The 18615-nt window shown below is 42.8% G+C and overlaps 1 protein-coding gene across 1 annotated transcript in view; it reads right to left on the bottom strand.

Annotated features, from left to right (window-relative positions):
• Window positions 1–18615, bottom strand: part of PAFAH1B1 (platelet activating factor acetylhydrolase 1b regulatory subunit 1) — a gene marked incomplete in the record, with an annotated part of 508857 nt that overhangs the window by 186246 nt on the left and 303996 nt on the right.

Below are 18615 nucleotides of genomic sequence, written 5' to 3'. Positions count from 1 at the left end.
CAGGGGGATGATGTCTCGCTGTCTCGTAAGCTAAGCAGATGATACTCCTTAACCAAAACTTCAAGTCACAAACCACATCCAAATGGTGAAGTAAACATTCCTTCAATGGAGGAGGATTAGGACTCAGAAGGAACCACAATCTCTTGATTAATGCTGCGATCTGACACAACCTTAGGAAGAAACCCTAATTTAGTACGCAAAACTGCATGATCTGCATGAAAAATCAGATAAGGAAACTCACGTCGCAAAGCAGAGATCTCAGAAACTCTGCGTGCAGAGGCAATATCCATAAAAAATAGAGAACCTTCCAACACAACAATTTAATGTCAACGGATTGCAGAGGCTCAAACCGAGCCTGTTGCAAAACACGAAAAACAAGTTTTATGCTCCAATGAGGAGCCCCAGATCTAAACACAGGTCTGATCCTAATCAGAGTCTTAACAAAGGACTGCACGTCTGGAAGCTCAGCCAGCCTTATGTGCAAGATCCTAGCAACCTTAACTCTGTGCAAGAAAAAAAACCATGCTCTTCCCACCAGAATAAGTAGGCCCTCCACCCTTTGTGGTAGATACGCTGAGTAACTGGTTTACAAGAATGAATAAGTATCAATGACAGTCAAAGAGAAACCTCTCTTTGCTACAACTAAGTGTTCAATCTCCACACACTCAGCCTCAGAAAATCTAGATTTTGATCAACAAATGGACCTTGTATCAGCAGGTCTCTGCGACAAAGTAACTTCCATGGAGGAGATGAGGACATCCCCACTAGATCCGCGAACCACGTCCTTTGCGGCCATGATGGAGCAATCAGGATTACTGATAACCGCTCCTGCTTGATGCGGGCCACCACTCGAAGAAGAAGCGGTAATGGAGGAAAAATATACAAGTTTAAACCTCCAGGGCACGGCTAGTGCATCTATTAGGTCTGCTTGGGCATCCCTAGACCCGTACCAGGGTAGCTTGGTATTGAGATTGGATATCATGAGATCTCTGCAAACACATTAGGATGGAGAGACCATTCCCCTTGGTGGAAGGATTGCCTGTTGAGAAAAACATAATTTATGTAAGAACTTACCCGATAAATTCATTTCTTTCATATTAGCAAGAGTCCATGAGCTAGTGACGTATGGGATATACATTCCTACCAGGAGGGGCAGTTTCCCAAACCTTAAAATGCCTATAAATACACCCCTCACCACACCCACAATTCAGTTTATTGAATAGCCAAGAAGTGGGGTGATAAGAAAAAAGTGCGAAAGCATATAAAAACATAATTTATGCTTACCTGATAAATTCCTTTCTTCTGTAGTGTGATCAGTCCACGGGTCATCATTACTTCTGGGATATTACTCCTCCCCAACAGGAAGTGCAAGAGGATTCACCCAGCAGAGCTGCATATAGCTCCTCCCCTCTACGTCACTCCCAGTCATTCAACCAAGGACCAACGAGAAAGGAAAAGCCAAGGGTGAAGTGGTGACTGGAGTATAAATTAAAAAATATTTACCTGCCTTAAAAACAGGGCGGGCCGTGGACTGATCACACTACAGAAGAAAGGAATTTATCAGGTAAGCATAAATTATGTTTTCTTCTGTTAAGTGTGATCAGTCCACGGGTCATCATTACTTCTGGGATACCAATACCAAAGCAAAAGTACACGGATGACGGGAGGGATAGGCAGGCTCTTTATACAGAAGGAACCACTGCCTGAAGAACCTTTCTCCCAAAAATAGCCTCCGATGAAGCAAAAGTGTCAAATTTGTAAAATTTGGAAAAAGTATGAAGCGAAGACCAAGTTGCAGCCTTGCAAATCTGTTCAACAGAGGCCTCATTCTTGAAGGCCCAAGTGGAAGCCACAGCTCTAGTAGAATGAGCTGTAATTCTTTCAGGAGGCTGCTGTCCAGCAGTCTCATAAGCTAAACGAATTATGCTACGAAGCCAAAAAGAAAGAGGTAGCGGAAGCTTTTTGACCTCTCCTCTGCCCAGAGTAAATGACAAACAGAGAAGACGTTTGTCGAAATTCCTTAGTTGCCTGTAAGTAAAATTTTAGAGCACGGATTACATCCAGGTTGTGCAGTAGACGTTCCTTCTTTGAAGAAGGATTTGGGCATAAAGAAGGAACAACAATCTCTTGATTGATATTCCTGTTAGTAACTACCTTAGGTAAGAACCCAGGTTTAGTATGCAGGACTACCTTATCCGAATGAAAAATCAAATAAGGAGAATCACAATGTAAGGCTGATAATTCAGAGACTCTTCGAGCCGAGGAAATAGCCATTAAAAATAGAACTTTCCAAGATAACAACTTTATATCAATGGAATGAAGGGGTTCAAACGGAACGCCCTGTAAAACATTAAGAACAAGGTTTAAACTCCATGGTGGAGCAACAGTTTTAAACACAGGCTTAATTCTGGCCAAAGCCTGACAAAAAGCCTGGACGTCAGGAACTTCTGACAGACGTTTGTGTAAAAGAATGGACAGAGCTGAGATCTGTCCCTTTAATGAACTAGCAGATAAACCCTTTTCTAAACCTTCTTGTAGAAAAGACAATATCCTAGGAATCCTAACCTTACTCCAAGAGTAACCTTTGGATTCACACCAATATAGGTATTTACGCCATATCTTATGGTAAATCTTTCTGGTAACAGGTTTCCTAGTCTGTATTAAGGTATCAATAACTGACTCAGAAAATCCACGTCTTGATAAAATCAAGCGTTCAATTTCCAAGCAGTCAGCTTCAGAGAAGTTAGATTTTGATGTTTGAAGGGACCCTGTATCAGAAGGTCCTGTTTCAGAGGTAGAGACCAAGGTGGACAGGATGACATGTCCACCAGGTCTGCATACCAAGTCCTGCGTGGCCACGCAGGTGCTATTAGAATCACTGATGCTCTCTCTTGTTTGATTCTGGCAATCAATCGAGGAAGCAACGGGAAGGGTGGAAACACGTAAGCCATCCTGAAGTCCCAAGGTGCTGTCAGAGCATCTATCAGGACTGCTCCTGGATCCCTGGATCTGGACCCGTAACGAGGAAGCTTGGCGTTCTGTCGAGACGCCATGAGATCTATCTCTGGTTTGCCCCAACGTCTAAGTATTTGGGCAAAGACCTCCGGATGAAGTTCCCACTCCCCCGGATGAAAAGTCTGACGACTTAAGAAATCCGCCTCCCAGTTCTCCACTCCCGGGATGTGGATTGCTGACAGGTGGCAAGAGTGAGACTCTGCCCAGCAAATTATCTTTGATACTTCCATCATAGCTAGGGAGCTTCTTGTCCCTCCCTGATGGTTGATGTAAGCTACAGTCGTGATGTTGTCCGACTGAAACCTGATGAACCCCCGAGTTGTCAACTGGGGCCAAGCCAGGAGGGCATTGAGAACTGCTCTCAATTCCAGAATGTTTATTGGCAGGAGACTCTCCTCCTGACTCCACTGTCCCTGAGCCTTCAGAGAATTCCAGACGGCACCCCAACCTAGAAGGCTGGCGTCTGTTGTTACAATTGTCCAGTCTGGTCTGCTGAATGGCATCCCCCTGGACAGATGTGGCCGAGAAAGCCACCATAGAAGAGAATTTCTGGTCTCTTGATCCAGATTCAGAGAAGGGGATAAGTCTGAGTAATCCCCATTCCACTGACTTAGCATGCACAGTTGCAGTGGTCTGAGGTGTAAGCGTGCAAAGGGTACTATGTCCATTGCCGCTACCATTAAGCCGATTACCTCCATGCATTGAGCCACTGACGGGTGTTGAATGGAATGAAGGGTGCGGCAAGCACTTTGAAGTCTTGTTAGCCTGTCCTCTGTCAGGTAAATCTTCATTTCTACAGAATCTATAAGAGTCCCCAGGAAGGGAACTCTTGTGAGTGGAACGAGTGAACTTTTCTTTTCGTTCACCTTCCATCCATGTGACCTTAGAAATGCCAGCACTAACTCTGTATGAGACTTGGCAGTTTGAAAGCTTGAAGCTTGTATCAGAATGTCGTCTAGGTATGGAGCTACCGAGATTCCCCGCGGTCTTAGTACCGCCAGAAGAGCACCCAGAACCTTTGTGAAGATTCTTGGAGCTGTAGCCAATCCGAATGGAAGAGCCACAAACTGGTAATGCCTGTCTAGGAAGGCAAACCTTAGGTACCGATAATGATCTTTGTGAATCGGTATGTGAAGGTAAGCATCTTTTAAATCTACAGTGGTCATGTATTGACCCTCTTGGATCATAGGTAAAATTGTCCGAATAGTCTCCATCTTGAACGATGGAACTCTTAGGAATTTGTTTAGGACCTTTAAGTCCAGGATTGGTCTGAAAGTTCCCTCTTTTTTGGGAACCACAAACAGATTTGAGTAAAACCCCTGTCCCTGTTCCGATCGTGGAACTGGATGGATTACTCCCATTAACAAGAGCTCTTGTACGCAGCGTAGAAACGCCTCTTTCTTTGTCTGGATTGTTGACAATCTTGACAGATGAAATCTCTCTCTTGGAGGAGAGTATTTGATGTCCAGAAGGTATCCCTGAGATATTATCTCTAGCGCCCAGGGATCCTGAACATCTCTTGCCCAAGCCTGGGCGAAGAGAGAAAGTCTGCCCCCCACTAGATCCGATCCCGGATTGGGGGCCCTCAATTCATGCTGTTTTAGGGGCAGCAGCAGGTTTCCTAGTCTGCTTGCCCTTGTTCCAGGACTGGTTAGGTTTCCAGCCTTGTCTGTAGCGAGCAACAGCTCCTTCCTGTTTTGGTGCAGAGGAAGTTGATGCTGCTCCTGCTTTGAAATTACGAAAGGAACGAAAATTAGACTGTCTAGTCTTGGCTTTGGCTTTGTCCTGAGGCAGGGCATGGCCTTTACCTCCTGTAATGTCAGCGATAATCTCTTTCAACCCGGGCCCGAATAAGGTCTGCCCTTTGAAAGGTATATTAAGCAATTTAGACTTAGAAGTAACATCAGCTGACCAGGATTTTAGCCACAGCGCCCTGCGTGCCTGAATGGCGAATCCTGAATTCTTCGCCGTAAGTTTAGTAAGATGTACTACGGCCTCCGAAATGAATGAATTAGCTAGTTTAAGGACTCTAAGCCTGTCCGTAATGTCGTCCAGAGTAGCTGAACCAATGTTCTCTTCCAGAGACTCAATCCAGAATGCCGCTGCAGCCGTGATCGGCGCAATGCATGCAAGGGGTTGCAATATAAAACCTTGTTGAACAAACATTTTCTTAAGGTAACCCTCTAACTTTTTATCCATTGGATCTGAAAAAGCACAGCTATCCTCCACCGGGATAGTGGTACGCTTAGCTAAGGTAGAAACTGCTCCCTCCACCTTAGGGACCGTTTGCCATAAGTCCCTTGTGGTGGCGTCTATTGGAAACATTTTTCTAAATATCGGAGGGGGTGAGAACGGCACACCGGGTCTATCCCACTCCTTAGTAACAATTTCAGTAAGTCTCTTAGGTATAGGAAAAACCTCAGTACTCGTCGGTACCGCAAAATATTTATCCAACCTACACATTTTCTCTGGTATTGCAACTGTGTTACAATCATTCAGAGCCGCTAACACCTCCCCTAGTAATACACGGAGGTTTTCCAGTTTAAATTTAAAATTTGAAATATCTGAATCCAGTCTGTTTGGATCAGAACCGTCACCCACAGAATGAAGTTCTCCGTCCTAATGTTCTGCCACCTGTGACGCAGTGTCTGACATGGCCCTAATATTATCAGCGCACTCTGTTCTCACCCCAGAGTGATCACGCTTACCTCTTAGTTCTGGTAATTTAGCCAAAACCTCAGTCATAACAGTAGCCATATCCTGTAATGTGATTTGTAATGGCCGCCCAGATGTACTCGGTGCTACAATATCACGCACCTCCCTCTGAGCGGGAGATGTAGGTACTGACACGTGAGGCGAGTTAGTCGGCATAACTCTCCCCTCGTTGTTTGGTGAAATTTGTTCAATTTGTACAGATTGACTTTTATTTAAAGTAGCATCAATACAGTTAGTACATAAATTTCTATTGGGCTCCACTTTGGCATTGCAACAAATGACACAGGTATCATCCTCTGAATCAGACATGTTTAACACACTAGCAAATAAACTTGCAACTTGGAAATACAATTCAATTAGAATAATATTAAAACGTACTGTGCCTTTAAGAAGCACAGAAGATCTATGACAGTTGAAAATTAATAAATTGAAACAGTTATAGCCTCAATCCTTGTAAACAACACAACTTTAGCAAAGGTTTAATCCCATTAGCAAAGATAAATTCTGAAAGCAGGAAACAAATTACAGAAAAAACGTTTTTTATCTCAGTCAAACTATAATTCTCACAGCTCTGCTGAGAGAAATTACCTCCCTCAAAATAAGTTTTGAAGACCCCTGAGCTCTGTAGAGATGAACCGGATCATGCAGGGAATACAATGAGTTGCTGACTGAAATATTTGATGCATAGTAAAAGCGCCAAAAAACGGCCCCTCCCCCTCACAACACAGCAGTGAGGGAGAACAGAAACTGTCAGAAAAACAGATTAAGCAACTGCCAAGTGGAAAAATAGTGCCCAAACATTTATTCACACAGTACCTCAGCAAATGAAAACGATTTTACATTCCAGCAAAAACGTTAAACATAATCTCTAGTTATTAAACAGCTTTATGTATTTCTTACAGTGTAATTCTAGTGAAGTACCATTCCCCAGAATACTGAAGTGTAAAGTATACATACATGACATTATATCGGTATGGCAGGATTTTCTCATCAATTCCATTGTCAGAAAATAAAAACTGCTACATACCTCTATGCAGATTCATCTGCCCGCTGTCCCCTGATCTGAAGTTTACCTCACTCCTCAGATGGCCGAGAACAGCAATATGATCTTAACTACTCCGGCTAAAATCATAGCAAAACTCTGGTAGATTCTTCTTCAAACTCTGCCAGAGAGGTAATAACACACTCCGGTGCTATTTTAAAATAACAAACTTTTGATTGAAGATATAAAACTAAGTATAATCACCATAGTCCTCTCACACATCCTATCTAGTCGTTGGGTGCAAGAGAATGACTGGGAGTGACGTAGAGGGGAGGAGCTATATGCAGCTCTGCTGGGTGAATCCTCTTGCACTTCCTGTTGGGGAGGAGTAATATCCCAGAAGTAATGATGACCCGTGGACTGATCACACTTAACAGAAGAAATAAGGAATTGGAATAATTGTGCTTTATACAAAAAAATCATAACCACCACAAAAAAGGGCGGGCCTCATGGACTCTTGCTAATATGAAAGAAATGAATTTATCAGGTAAGTTCTTACATAAATTATGTTTCCTTTCATGTAATTAGCAAGAGTCCATGAGCTAGTGACGTATGGGATAATGACTACCCAAGATGTGGATCTTTCCACACAAGAGTCACTAGAGAGGGAGGGATAAAATAAAGACAGCCAATTCCTGCTGAAAATAATCCACACCCAAAAACAGAATTTATGTTTACCTGATAAATTACTTTCTCCAACGGTGTGTCCGGTCCACGGCGTCATCCTTACTTGTGGGATATTCTCTTCCCCAACAGGAAATGGCAAAGAGCCCAGCAAAGCTGGTCACATGATCCCTCCTAGGCTCCGCCTACCCCAGTCATTCGACCGACGTTAAGGAGGAATATTTGCATAGGAGAAACCATATGTTACCGTGGTGACTGTAGTTAAAGAAAATAAATTATCAGACCTGATTAAAAAAACCAGGGCGGGCCGTGGACCGGACACACCGTTGGAGAAAGTAATTTATCAGGTAAACATAAATTCTGTTCTCTCCAACATAGGTGTGTCCGGTCCACGGCGTCATCCTTACTTGTGGGAACCAATACCAAAGCTTTAGGACACGGATGAAGGGAGGGAGCAAATCAGGTCACCTAAATGGAAGGCACCACGGCTTGCAAAACCTTTCTCCCAAAAATAGCCTCAGAAGAAGCAAAAGTATCAAATTTGTAAAATTTAGAAAAAGTGTGCAGTGAAGACCAAGTCGCTGCCTTACATATCTGATCAACAGAAGCCTCGTTCTTGAAGGCCCATGTGGAAGCCACAGCCCTAGTGGAGTGAGCTGTGATTCTTTCAGGAGGCTGCCGTCCGGCAGTCTCATAAGCCAATCGGATAATGCTTTTAATCCAGAAGGAGAGAGAGGTAGAAGTTGCTTTTTGACCTCTCCGTTTACCAGAATAAACAACAAAGACAAAGTTTGTCTGAAATCCTTAGTAGCTGCTAAGTAAAATTTGAGAGCACGAACTACATCCAAGTTGTGCAACAAACGTTCCTTCTTTGAAACTGGATTAGGACACAAAGAAGGCACAACTATCTCCTGGTTAATGTTTTTGTTAGAAACAACTTTTGGAAGAAAACCAGGTTTAGTACGCAAAACCACCTTATCTGCATGGAACACCAGATAAGGAGAAGAACACTGCAGAGCAGATAATTCTGAAACTCTTCTTAGCAGAAGAAATTGCAACCAAAAACAAAACTTTCCAAGATAATAACTTAATATCAACGGAATGTAAGGGTTCAAACGGAACCCCCTGAAGAACTGAAAGAACTAGGTTGAGACTCCAAGGAGGAGTCAAAATTTTGTAAACAGGCTTGATTCTAACCAGAGCCTGAACAAAGGCTAGAACATCTGGCACAGCTGCCAGCTTTTTGTGAAGTAACACAGACAAGGCAGAAATCTGTCCCATCAAGGAACTTGCAGATAATCCTTTTTCCAATCCTTCTCGAAGGAAGGATAGACTCTTAGGAATCTTAACCTTGTCCCAAGGGAATCCTGCAGATTCACACCAACAGATATACCAAATTATGTGGTAATTTTTCTGGTTACAGGCTTTCAGGCCTGAACAAGAGAATTAATAACAGAATCTGAGAACCCTCGCTTTGATAAGATCAAGCGTTCAATCTCCAAGCAGTCAGCTGGAGTGGGTCGAACGGACCTAGAACAAGAAGGTCTCGTCTCAAAGGTAGCTTCCATGGTGGAGCCGATGACATATTCACCAGATCTGCATACCAAGTCCTGCGTGGCCACGCAGGAGCTATCAAAATCACCGACGCCCTCTCCTGATTGATCCTGGCTACCAGCCTGGGGATGAGAGGAAACGGCGGGAACACATAAGCTAGTTTGAAGGTCCAAGGTGCTACTAGTGCATCCACTAGAGCCGCCTTGGGATCCCTGGATCTGTACCCGTAGTAAGGAACTCTGAAGTTCTGACGAGAGGCCATCAGATCCATGTCTGGAATGCCCCACGGTTGAGTGACTTGGGCAAAGATTTCCGGATGGAGTTCCCACTCCCCCGGATGCAATGTCTGACGACTCAGAAAATCCGCTTCCCAATTTTCCACTCCTGGGATGTGGATAGCAGACAGGTGGCAGGAGTGAGACTCCTCCCATAGAATGATTTTGGTCACTTCTTCCATCGCTAGGGAACTCCTTGTTCCCCCCTGATGGTTGATGTATGAACTTGGCCCTCGCTAGCTGAGGCCAAGCTTTGAGAGCATTGAATATCGCTCTCAGTTCCAGAATATTTATCGGTAGAAGAGATTCTACCCGAGACCAAAGACCCTGAGCTTTCAGGGATCCCCAGACCGCGCCCCAGCCCATCAGACTGGCGTCGGTCGTGACAATGACCCACTCTGGTCTGCGGAAGGTCATCCCTTGTGACAGGTTGTCCAGGGACAGCCACCAACGGAATGAGTCTCTGGTCCTCTGATTTACTTGTATCTTCGGAGACAAGTCTGAATAGTCCCCATTCCACTGACTGAGCATGAACAGTTGTAATGGTCTTAGATGAATGCGCACAAAAGGAACTATGTCCATTGCCGCTACCATCAAACCTATCACTTCCATGCACTGCGCTATGGAAGGAAGAGGAACGGAATGAAGTATCCGACAAGAGTCTAGAAGTTTTGTTTTTCTGGCTTCTGTCAGAAAAATCCTCATTTCTAAGGAGTCTATTATAGTTCCCAAGAAGGGAACCCTCGTTGACGGAGATAGAGAACTCTTTTCCACGTTCACTTTCCATCCGTGAGATCTGAGAAAGGCCAGGACAATGTCCGTGTGAGCCTTTACTTGAGGAAGGGACGACGCTCGAATCAGAATGTCGTCCAAGTAAGGTACTACAGCAATGCCCCTTGGTCTTAGCACCGCCAGAAGGGACCCTAGTACCTATGAGAAAATCCTAGGAGCAGTGGCTAATCCGAAAGAAAACGCCACGAACTGGAAATGCTTGTCCAGGAATGCAAACCTTAGGAACCGATGATGTTCCTTGTGGATAGGAATATGTAGATACGCATCCTTGAAATCCACCTTGGTCATGAATTGACCTTCCTGGATGGAAGGAAGAAGTGTTCGAATGGTTTCCATCTTGAACGATGGAACCTTGAGAAACTTGTTCAAGATCTTGAGATCTAAGATTGGTCTGAACGTTCCCTCTTTTTTGGGAACTATGAACAGATTGGAGTAGAACCCCATCCCTTGTTCTCCTAATGGAACAGGATGAATCACTCCCATTTTTAGCAGGTCTTCTACCCAATGTAAGAATGCCTGTCTTCTTATGTGGTCTGAAGACAACTGAGACCTGTGGAACCTCCCCCTTGGAGGAAGCCCCTTGAACTCCAGAGAATAACCTTGGGAGACTATTTCTAGCGCCCAAGGATCCAGAACATCTCTTGCCCCAGCCTGAGCGAAGAGAGAGAGTCTGCCCCCCACCAGATCCGGTCCCGGATCGGGGGCCCGCATTTCATGCTGTCTTGGTAGCAGTGGCAGGTTTCCTGGCCTGCTTTCCTTTGTTCCAGCCTTGCATAGGTCTCCAGGCTGGATTGGCTTGAGAAGTATTACCTTCCTGCTTAGAGGACGTAGCCCTTGGGGCTGATCCGTTTCTGCGAAAGGGACGAAACTTAGGTTTATTTTTGGTCTTGAAAAGACCTATCCTGAGGAAGGGCGTGGCCCTTGCCCCCAGTGATATCAGAGATAATCTCTTTCAAGTCAGGGCCAAAGAGTGTTTTCCCCTTGAAAGGAATGTCAAGCAATTTGTTCTTGGAAGACGCATCCGCTGCCCAAGATTTTAACCAAAGCGCTCTGCGCCACAATAGCAAACCCAGAATTTTTTCGCCGCTAACCTAGCCAATTGCAAGGTGGCGTCTAGGGTGAAAGAATTAGCCAATTTAAGAGCACGAATTCTGTCCATAATCTCCTCATAAGAAGAAGAATTACTAATAATCGCCTTTCCTAGCTCATCAAACTAGAAACACGCGGCTGCAGTGACAGGGACAATGCATGCAATTGGTTGTAGAAGGGAACCTTGCTGAACAAACATCTTTAGCAGACCTTCTAATTTTTTATCCATAGGATCTTGGAAAGCACAACTATCTTCTATGGGTATAGTGGCGCGCTTGTGTAGAGTAGAAACCGCCCCCTCGACCTTGGGGACTGTCTGCCATCAGTCCTTTCTGGGGTCGACTATAGGAAAACAATTTTATAAATATGGGGGGAGGTACTAAAGGTATACCGGGCCTGTCCCATTCTTTACTAACAATGTACGCCACCCGCTTGGATATAGGAAAAGCTTCGGGGGGCCCCGGGGCCTCTAAGAACTTTTCCATTTTACATAGTGGTTCTGGAATGACCAGATAATCACAATCATCCAAATTGGATAACACCTCCTTAAGCAGAGCGCGGAGATGTTCCAACTTAAATTTAAAATTAATCACATCAGGTTCAGCTTGTTGAGAAATGTTTCCTGAATCTGAAATTTCTCCCTCAGACAAAACCTCCCTGGCCCCCTCAGACTGGTGTAGGGGCCCTTCAGAAACCATATCATCAGCGTTCTCATGCTCTACAGAATTTTCTAAAACAGAGCAGTCGCGCTTTCGCTGATAAGTGGGCATATTGGCTAAAATGTTTTTGATAGAATTATCCATTACAGCCGTTAAATGTTGCATAGTAAGGAGTATTGGCGCACTAGATGTACTAGGGGCCTCCTGTATGGGCAAGACTGGTGTAGACGAAGTAGGGGATGATGCAGTACCATGCTTACTCCCCTCACTTGAGGAATCATCTTGGGCATCATTTTTACTAAATTTTTTTATGACATAAAATACATATAGTTAAATGAGAAGGAACCTTGGTTTCCCCACAGTCAGAACACAATCTATCTGGTAGTTCAGACATGTTAAACAGGCATAAACTTGATAACAAAGCACAAAAAACGTTTTAAAATAAAACCGTTACTGTCACTTTAAATTTTAAACTAAACACACTTTATTACTGCAATTGCGAAAAAGTATGAAGGAATTGTTCAAAATTCACCAAAATTTCACCACAGTGTCTTAAAGCCTTAAAAGTATTGCACACCAAATTTGGAAGCTTTAACCCTTAAAATAACGGAACCGGAGCCGTTTTTATATTTAACCCCCTTTACAGTCCCTGGAATCTGCTTTGCTGAGACCCAACCAAGCCCAAAGGGGAATACGATACCAAATGATGCCTTCAGAAAGACTTTTCTATGTATCAGAGCTCCACACACATGCAGCTGCATGCCATGCTGTCCTCAAAAACAAGTGCGCCATACCGGCGCGAAAATGAGGCTCTGACTATGATTAGGGAAAGCCCCTAAAGAATAAGGTGTCAAAAACAGTGCCTGCCGATATAATCATATCAAAATACCCAGAATAAATGATTCCTCAAGGCTAAATATGTGTTAATAATGAATCGATTTAGCCCAGAAAAAGTCTACAGTCTTAATAAGCCCTTGTGAAGCCCTTATTTACTATCTTAATAAACATGGCTTACCGGATCCCATAGGGAAAATGACAGCTTCCAGCATTACATCGTCTTGTTAGAATGTGTCATACCTCAAGCAGTAAGAGACTGCACACTGTTCCCCCAACTGAAGTTAATTGCTCTCAACAGTCCTGTGTGGAACAGCCATGGATTTTAGTTACGGTGCTAAAATCATTTTCCTCATACAAACAGAAATCTTCATCTCTTTTCTGTTTCTGAGTAAATAGTACATACCAGCACTATTTTAAAATAACAAACTCTTGATTGAATAATAAAAACTACAGTTAAACACTAAAAAACTCTAAGCCATCTCCGTGGAGATGTTGCCTGTACAACGGCAAAGAGAATGACTGGGGTAGGCGGAGCCTAGGAGGGATCATGTGACCAGCTTTGCTGGGCTCTTTGCCATTTCCTGTTGGGGAAGAGAATATCCCACAAGTAAGGATGACGCCGTGGACCGGACACACCTATGTTGGAGAAATAAAGTTTAATGAAAAACACAAGCAGAAGATTCAAACTGAAACCGCTGCCTGAAGTACTTTTCTACCAAAAACTGCTTCAGAAGAAGAAAATACATCAAAATGGTAGAATTTGGTAAAAGTATGCAAAGAGGACCAAGTTGCCGCTTTGCAAATCTGATCAACCGAAGCTTCATTCCTAAACGCCCAGGAAGTAGAAACTGACCTAGTAGAATGAGCTGTAATCCTCTGAGGCGGAGTTTTACCCGACTCAACATAGGCAAGATGAATTAAAGATTTCAACTAAGATGCCAAAGAAATGGCAGAAGATTTCTGGCCTTTCTAGAACCGGAAAAGATAACAAATAAACTAGAAGTCTTTCGGAAAGACTTAGTAGCTTCAACATAATATTTCAAAGCTCTAACAATATCCAAAGAATGCAACGATTTCTCCTTAGAATTCTAAGGATTAGGACATAATGAAGGAACCACAATGTCTCTACTAATGTTGTTGGAATTCACAACTTAGGTAAAAATTCAAAAGAAGTTCGCAACACCGCCTTATCCTGATGAAAAATCAGAAAAGGAGACTCACAAGAAAGAGCAGATAATTCAGAAACTCTTCTGGCAGAAGAGATGGCCAAAAGGAACAAAACTTTCCAAGAAAGTAATTTAATGTCCAATGAATGCATAGGTTCAAATGGAGGAGCTTGAAGAGCCCCCAGAACCAAATTCAAACTCCAAGGAGGAGAAATTGACTTAATGACAGGCTTTATACAAACCAAAGCTTGTACAAAACAATGAATATCAGGAAGAATAGCAATCTTTCTGTGAAAAAGAACAGAAAGAGCAGAGATTTGTCCTTTCAAGGAACTTGCGGACAAACCCTTATCAAAACCATCCTGAAGAAACTGTAATATTCTCGGTATTCTAAAAGAATGCCAAGAAAAATGATGAGAAAGACACCAAGAAATATAAGTCTTCCAGACTCTATAATATATCTCTCTGGATACAGATTTACGAGCCTGAAACATAGTATTAATCACAGAGTCAGAGAAACCTCTTTGACCAAGAATCAAGCGTTCAATCTCCATACCTTTAAATTTAAGGATTTCAGATCCTGATGGAAAAAAGGACCTTGAGACAGAAGGTCTGGTCTTAACGGAAGAGTCCACGGTTGGCAAGAGGCCATCCGGACAAGATCCGCATACCAAAACCTGTGAGGCCATGCCGGAGCTACCAGCAGAACAAACGAGCATTCCTTCAGAATCTTGGAGATTACTCTTGGAAGAAGAACTAGAGGCGGAAAGATATAGGCAGGATGATACTTCCAAGGAAGTGATAATGCATCCACTGCCTCCGCCTGAGGATCCCGGGATCTGGACAGATACCTGGGAAGTTTCTTGTTTAGATGAGAAGCCATCAGATCTATTTCTGGAAGTTCCCACATTTGAATAATCTGAAGAAATACCTCTAGGTGAAGAGACCATTCGCCCAGATGCAACGTTTGGCGACTGAGATAATCCGCTTTCCAATTGTCCATACCTGGGATATGAACCGCAGAGATTAGACAGGAGCTGGATTCCGCCCAAACCAAAATTTGAGATACTTCTTTCATAGCCAGAGGACTGTGAGTCCCTCCTTGATTATTGATGTATGCCACAGTTGTGACATTAACTATCTGAAAACAAATGAACAACTCTCTCTTCAGAAGAGGCCAAGACTGAAGAGCTCTGAAAATTTCACGGAGTTCCAAAATATTGATCGGAAATCTCACCTCCTGAGATTCCCAAACCCCTTGTGCCGTCAGATACCCCCACACAGCTCCCCAACCTGTAAGACTTGCATCTGTTGAGATTATAGTCCAGGTCGGAAGAACAAGAAGCCCCCTGAACTAAACGATGGTGATCTGTCCACCATGTCAGAGAGTGTCGTAAAATCGGTTTAAAGATATTAATTGAGATATCTTTGAGTAATCCCTGCACCATTGGTTCAGCATACAGAGCTGAAGAGGTCGCATGTGAAAACGAGCAAAGGAGATCGCATCTGATGCGGCAGTCCCAACATTTCCATGCATAAGGCTACCAAAGGGAAAGATTGTGACTGAAGGTTTTGACAAGCTGATATCAATGTTAAACTTCTCTTGTCTGACAAGGACAGAGTCATAGACACTGAATCTATCTAGAAACCTAAAAAGGTTACCCTTGTCTGAGGAATCAATGAACTGATTGGTAAATTGATCCTCCAACCATGAACTTGAAGAAACAACACAAGTCGATTCGTATGAGATTCTTCGAAAATGAGAAGACTGAGCAAGTACCAAGATATCGTCCAAATAAGGAAATACCAAAACCCTGTTCTCTGATTACAGAAAGAAGGGCACCGAGAACCTTTGAAAAAAATTCTTGGAACTGAGGCTAGGCCAAACGGTAGAGCCAAAAAACTGGTAATGCTTGTCTAAAAAGAGAATCTCAGACACTAAAAGTGATCTGGATGAATCGGAATATGCAGATACACATCCTGTAAATCTATTGTAGACATAATGCCCTTGCTAAACAAAAGGCAGGATAGTCCTACAGTAACCATCTTGAATGTTGGTATCCTAACATAACGATTCAATAATGATAGATCCGGAACTGGTCTGAAGGAATTGACCTTCTTTGGTACAATGAAGAGATAAAATAAAACCCCAGCCCCTGTTCCAGAACTGGAACTGGCATAAATACTCCAGCCAACTCTAGATCTGAAACACATTTCAGAAATGCTGAGCCTTTGCTGTGTTAACTGGGACACGGGAAAGAAAAAAATCTCTTAGCAGGAGGCCTTAACTTGAAGCCAATTCTGTACCTTTCTGAAACAATGTTCTGAAACCAGAGATTGAGAACGGAATTGATCCAAATTTCTTTGAAGAAAACGTAATCTGCCCCATACCAGCTGAGCTGGAATAAGGGCCGCACCTTCATAGGTACTTAGGAGCTGGCTATAGGTTTCTATAAGGCTTGGATATATTCCAAACTGGAAATAGTTTCCAAACTGATACTGCTCCTGAGGATGAAGGATCAGGCTTTTGTTCCTTGTTGTGAGGAAAGGAACGAAAATGATTATTTACCCTGGAAAGAAAGGGAAAGCAAAGTTGACTTAGACATATCAGCATTCCAAGTTTAATCCATAAAGCTTTTCTAGCTAAAATAGCTAGAGACATATACCTGACATCAACTCTAATGATATCAAAAGATGGTATCACCAATAAAATTATTAGCATGTTATAGAATAATAATAATGCTATAAAATTATGATCTGTTACTTGTTGCGCTAAAGCTTCTAACCAAAAAGTTGAAGCTGCAGCAACATCCGCTAAAAATATAGCAGGTCTAAGAAGATTACCTGAACATAAGTAAGCTTTTCTTAGAAAGGATTCAATTTTCCTATCTAAAGGATCCTTAAATGAAGTACTATCTGCCGTAGGAATAGTAGTACATTAGCAGGAGTAGAGACAGCCCCATAACCTTAGGGATTTTTGTCCCAAAAAACTCTAATCTGTCAGATGGCACAGGATATAATTGCTTAAAAGTCTAGAAGGAGTAAATAAATTACCAAAATTATTCCATTCCCTGGAAATTACTTCAGAAATAGCATCAGGGAGATAAAACACTTCTGGAATAACTACAGGAGATCTAAAAACCTTATTTAAACGTTTACATTTAGTATCAAGAGGACCAGAATCCTCTATTTCTAATGCAAATAATACTTCTTTAAGTAAAGAACGAATAAATTCCATCTTGAACAAATACAAAGATTTATCAGCATCAACCTCTGAGACAGAAACCTCTGAACCAGAAGAACCATTATCAGTATCAGAATGATGATGTTCATTTAAAAATTCATCTGAAAAAAGAGAAGTTTTAAAAGACTTTCATGTATACTAGAAGGAGAAATAACAGACATAGCCTTCTTAATGGATTTAAAAAATAAAAACTCTTATGTTATCAGGAACACTCTGAAAATTAGATGTTGACGGAACAGCAACAGGTAATGTAACAGTACTAAAGGAAATTTAATCTGCATTAATAAGTTTGACATGACATGCAATACAAACAACAGCTGGAGAAACAGATACCAAAAGTTTATAGCAGATACACTTAGCTTGGTAGCTCCAGCACTGGGCAGTGATTTTCCTGAAGTATCTTCTGACTCAGTTGCAACGTGGAACATCTTGCAATATGTAAAAGAAAAAAACAACATATAAAGCAAAATTGATCAAATTCCTTAAATGACAGTTTCAGGAATGGGAAAAAACATAATTTATGCTTACCTGATAAATTCCTTTCTTCTGTAGTGTGATCAGTCCACGGGTCATCATTACTTCTGGGATATTAACTGCTCCCCTACAGGAAGTGCAAGAGGATTCACCCAGCAGAGCTGCATATAGCTCCTCCCCTCTACGTCACTCCCAGTCATTCGACCAAGGACCAACGAGAAAGGAAAAACAGAATTTATGTTTACCTGATAAATTACTTTCTCCAACGGTGTGTCCGGTCCACGGCGTCATCCTTACTTGTGGGATATTCTCTTCCCCAACAGGAAATGGCAAAGAGCCCAGCAAAGCTGGTCACATGATCCCTCCTAGGCTCCGCCTACCCCAGTCATTCGACCGACGTTAAGGAGGAATATTTGCATAGGAGAAACCATATGGTACCGTGGTGACTGTAGTTAAAGAAAATAAATTATCAGACCTGATTAAAAAAACCAGGGCGGGCCGTGGACCGGACACACCGTTGGAGAAAGTAATTTATCAGGTAAACATAAATTCTGTTCTCTCCAACATAGGTGTGTCCGGTCCACGGCGTCATCCTTACTTGTGGGAACCAATACCAAAGCTTTAGGACACGGATGAAGGGAGGGAGCAAATCAGGTCACCTAAATGGAAGGCACCACGGCTTGCAAAACCTTTCTCCCAAAAATAGCCTCAGAAGAAGCAAAAGTATCAAACTTGTAAAATTTGGTAAAAGTGTGCAGTGAAGACCAAGTCGCTGCCCTACATATCTGATCAACAGAAGCCTCGTTCTTGAAGGCCCATGTGGAAGCCACAGCCCTAGTGGAATGAGCCGTGATTCTTTCGGGAGGCTGCCGTCCGGCAGTCTCGTAAGCCAATCTAATGATGCTTTTAATCCAAAAAGAGAGAGAGGTAGAAGTTGCTTTTTGACCTCTCCTTTTACCGGAATAAACAACAAACAAGGAAGATGTTTGTCTAAAATCCTTTGTAGCATCTAAATAGAATTTTAGAGCGCGAACAACATCCAAATTGTGCAACAAACGTTCCTTCTTTGAAACTGGTTTCGGACACAGAGAAGGTACGATAATCTCCTGGTTAATGTTTTTGTTGTAGC

This window comes from Bombina bombina, chromosome 3 (assembly GCF_027579735.1).
Source record: "Bombina bombina isolate aBomBom1 chromosome 3, aBomBom1.pri, whole genome shotgun sequence".
NCBI classification, from domain to species: Eukaryota; Metazoa; Chordata; class Amphibia; order Anura; family Bombinatoridae; genus Bombina; species Bombina bombina.
The sequence above is the reverse complement of the archived record's forward strand: the minus strand, read 5'-3'. Positions and strand labels throughout refer to the sequence as shown.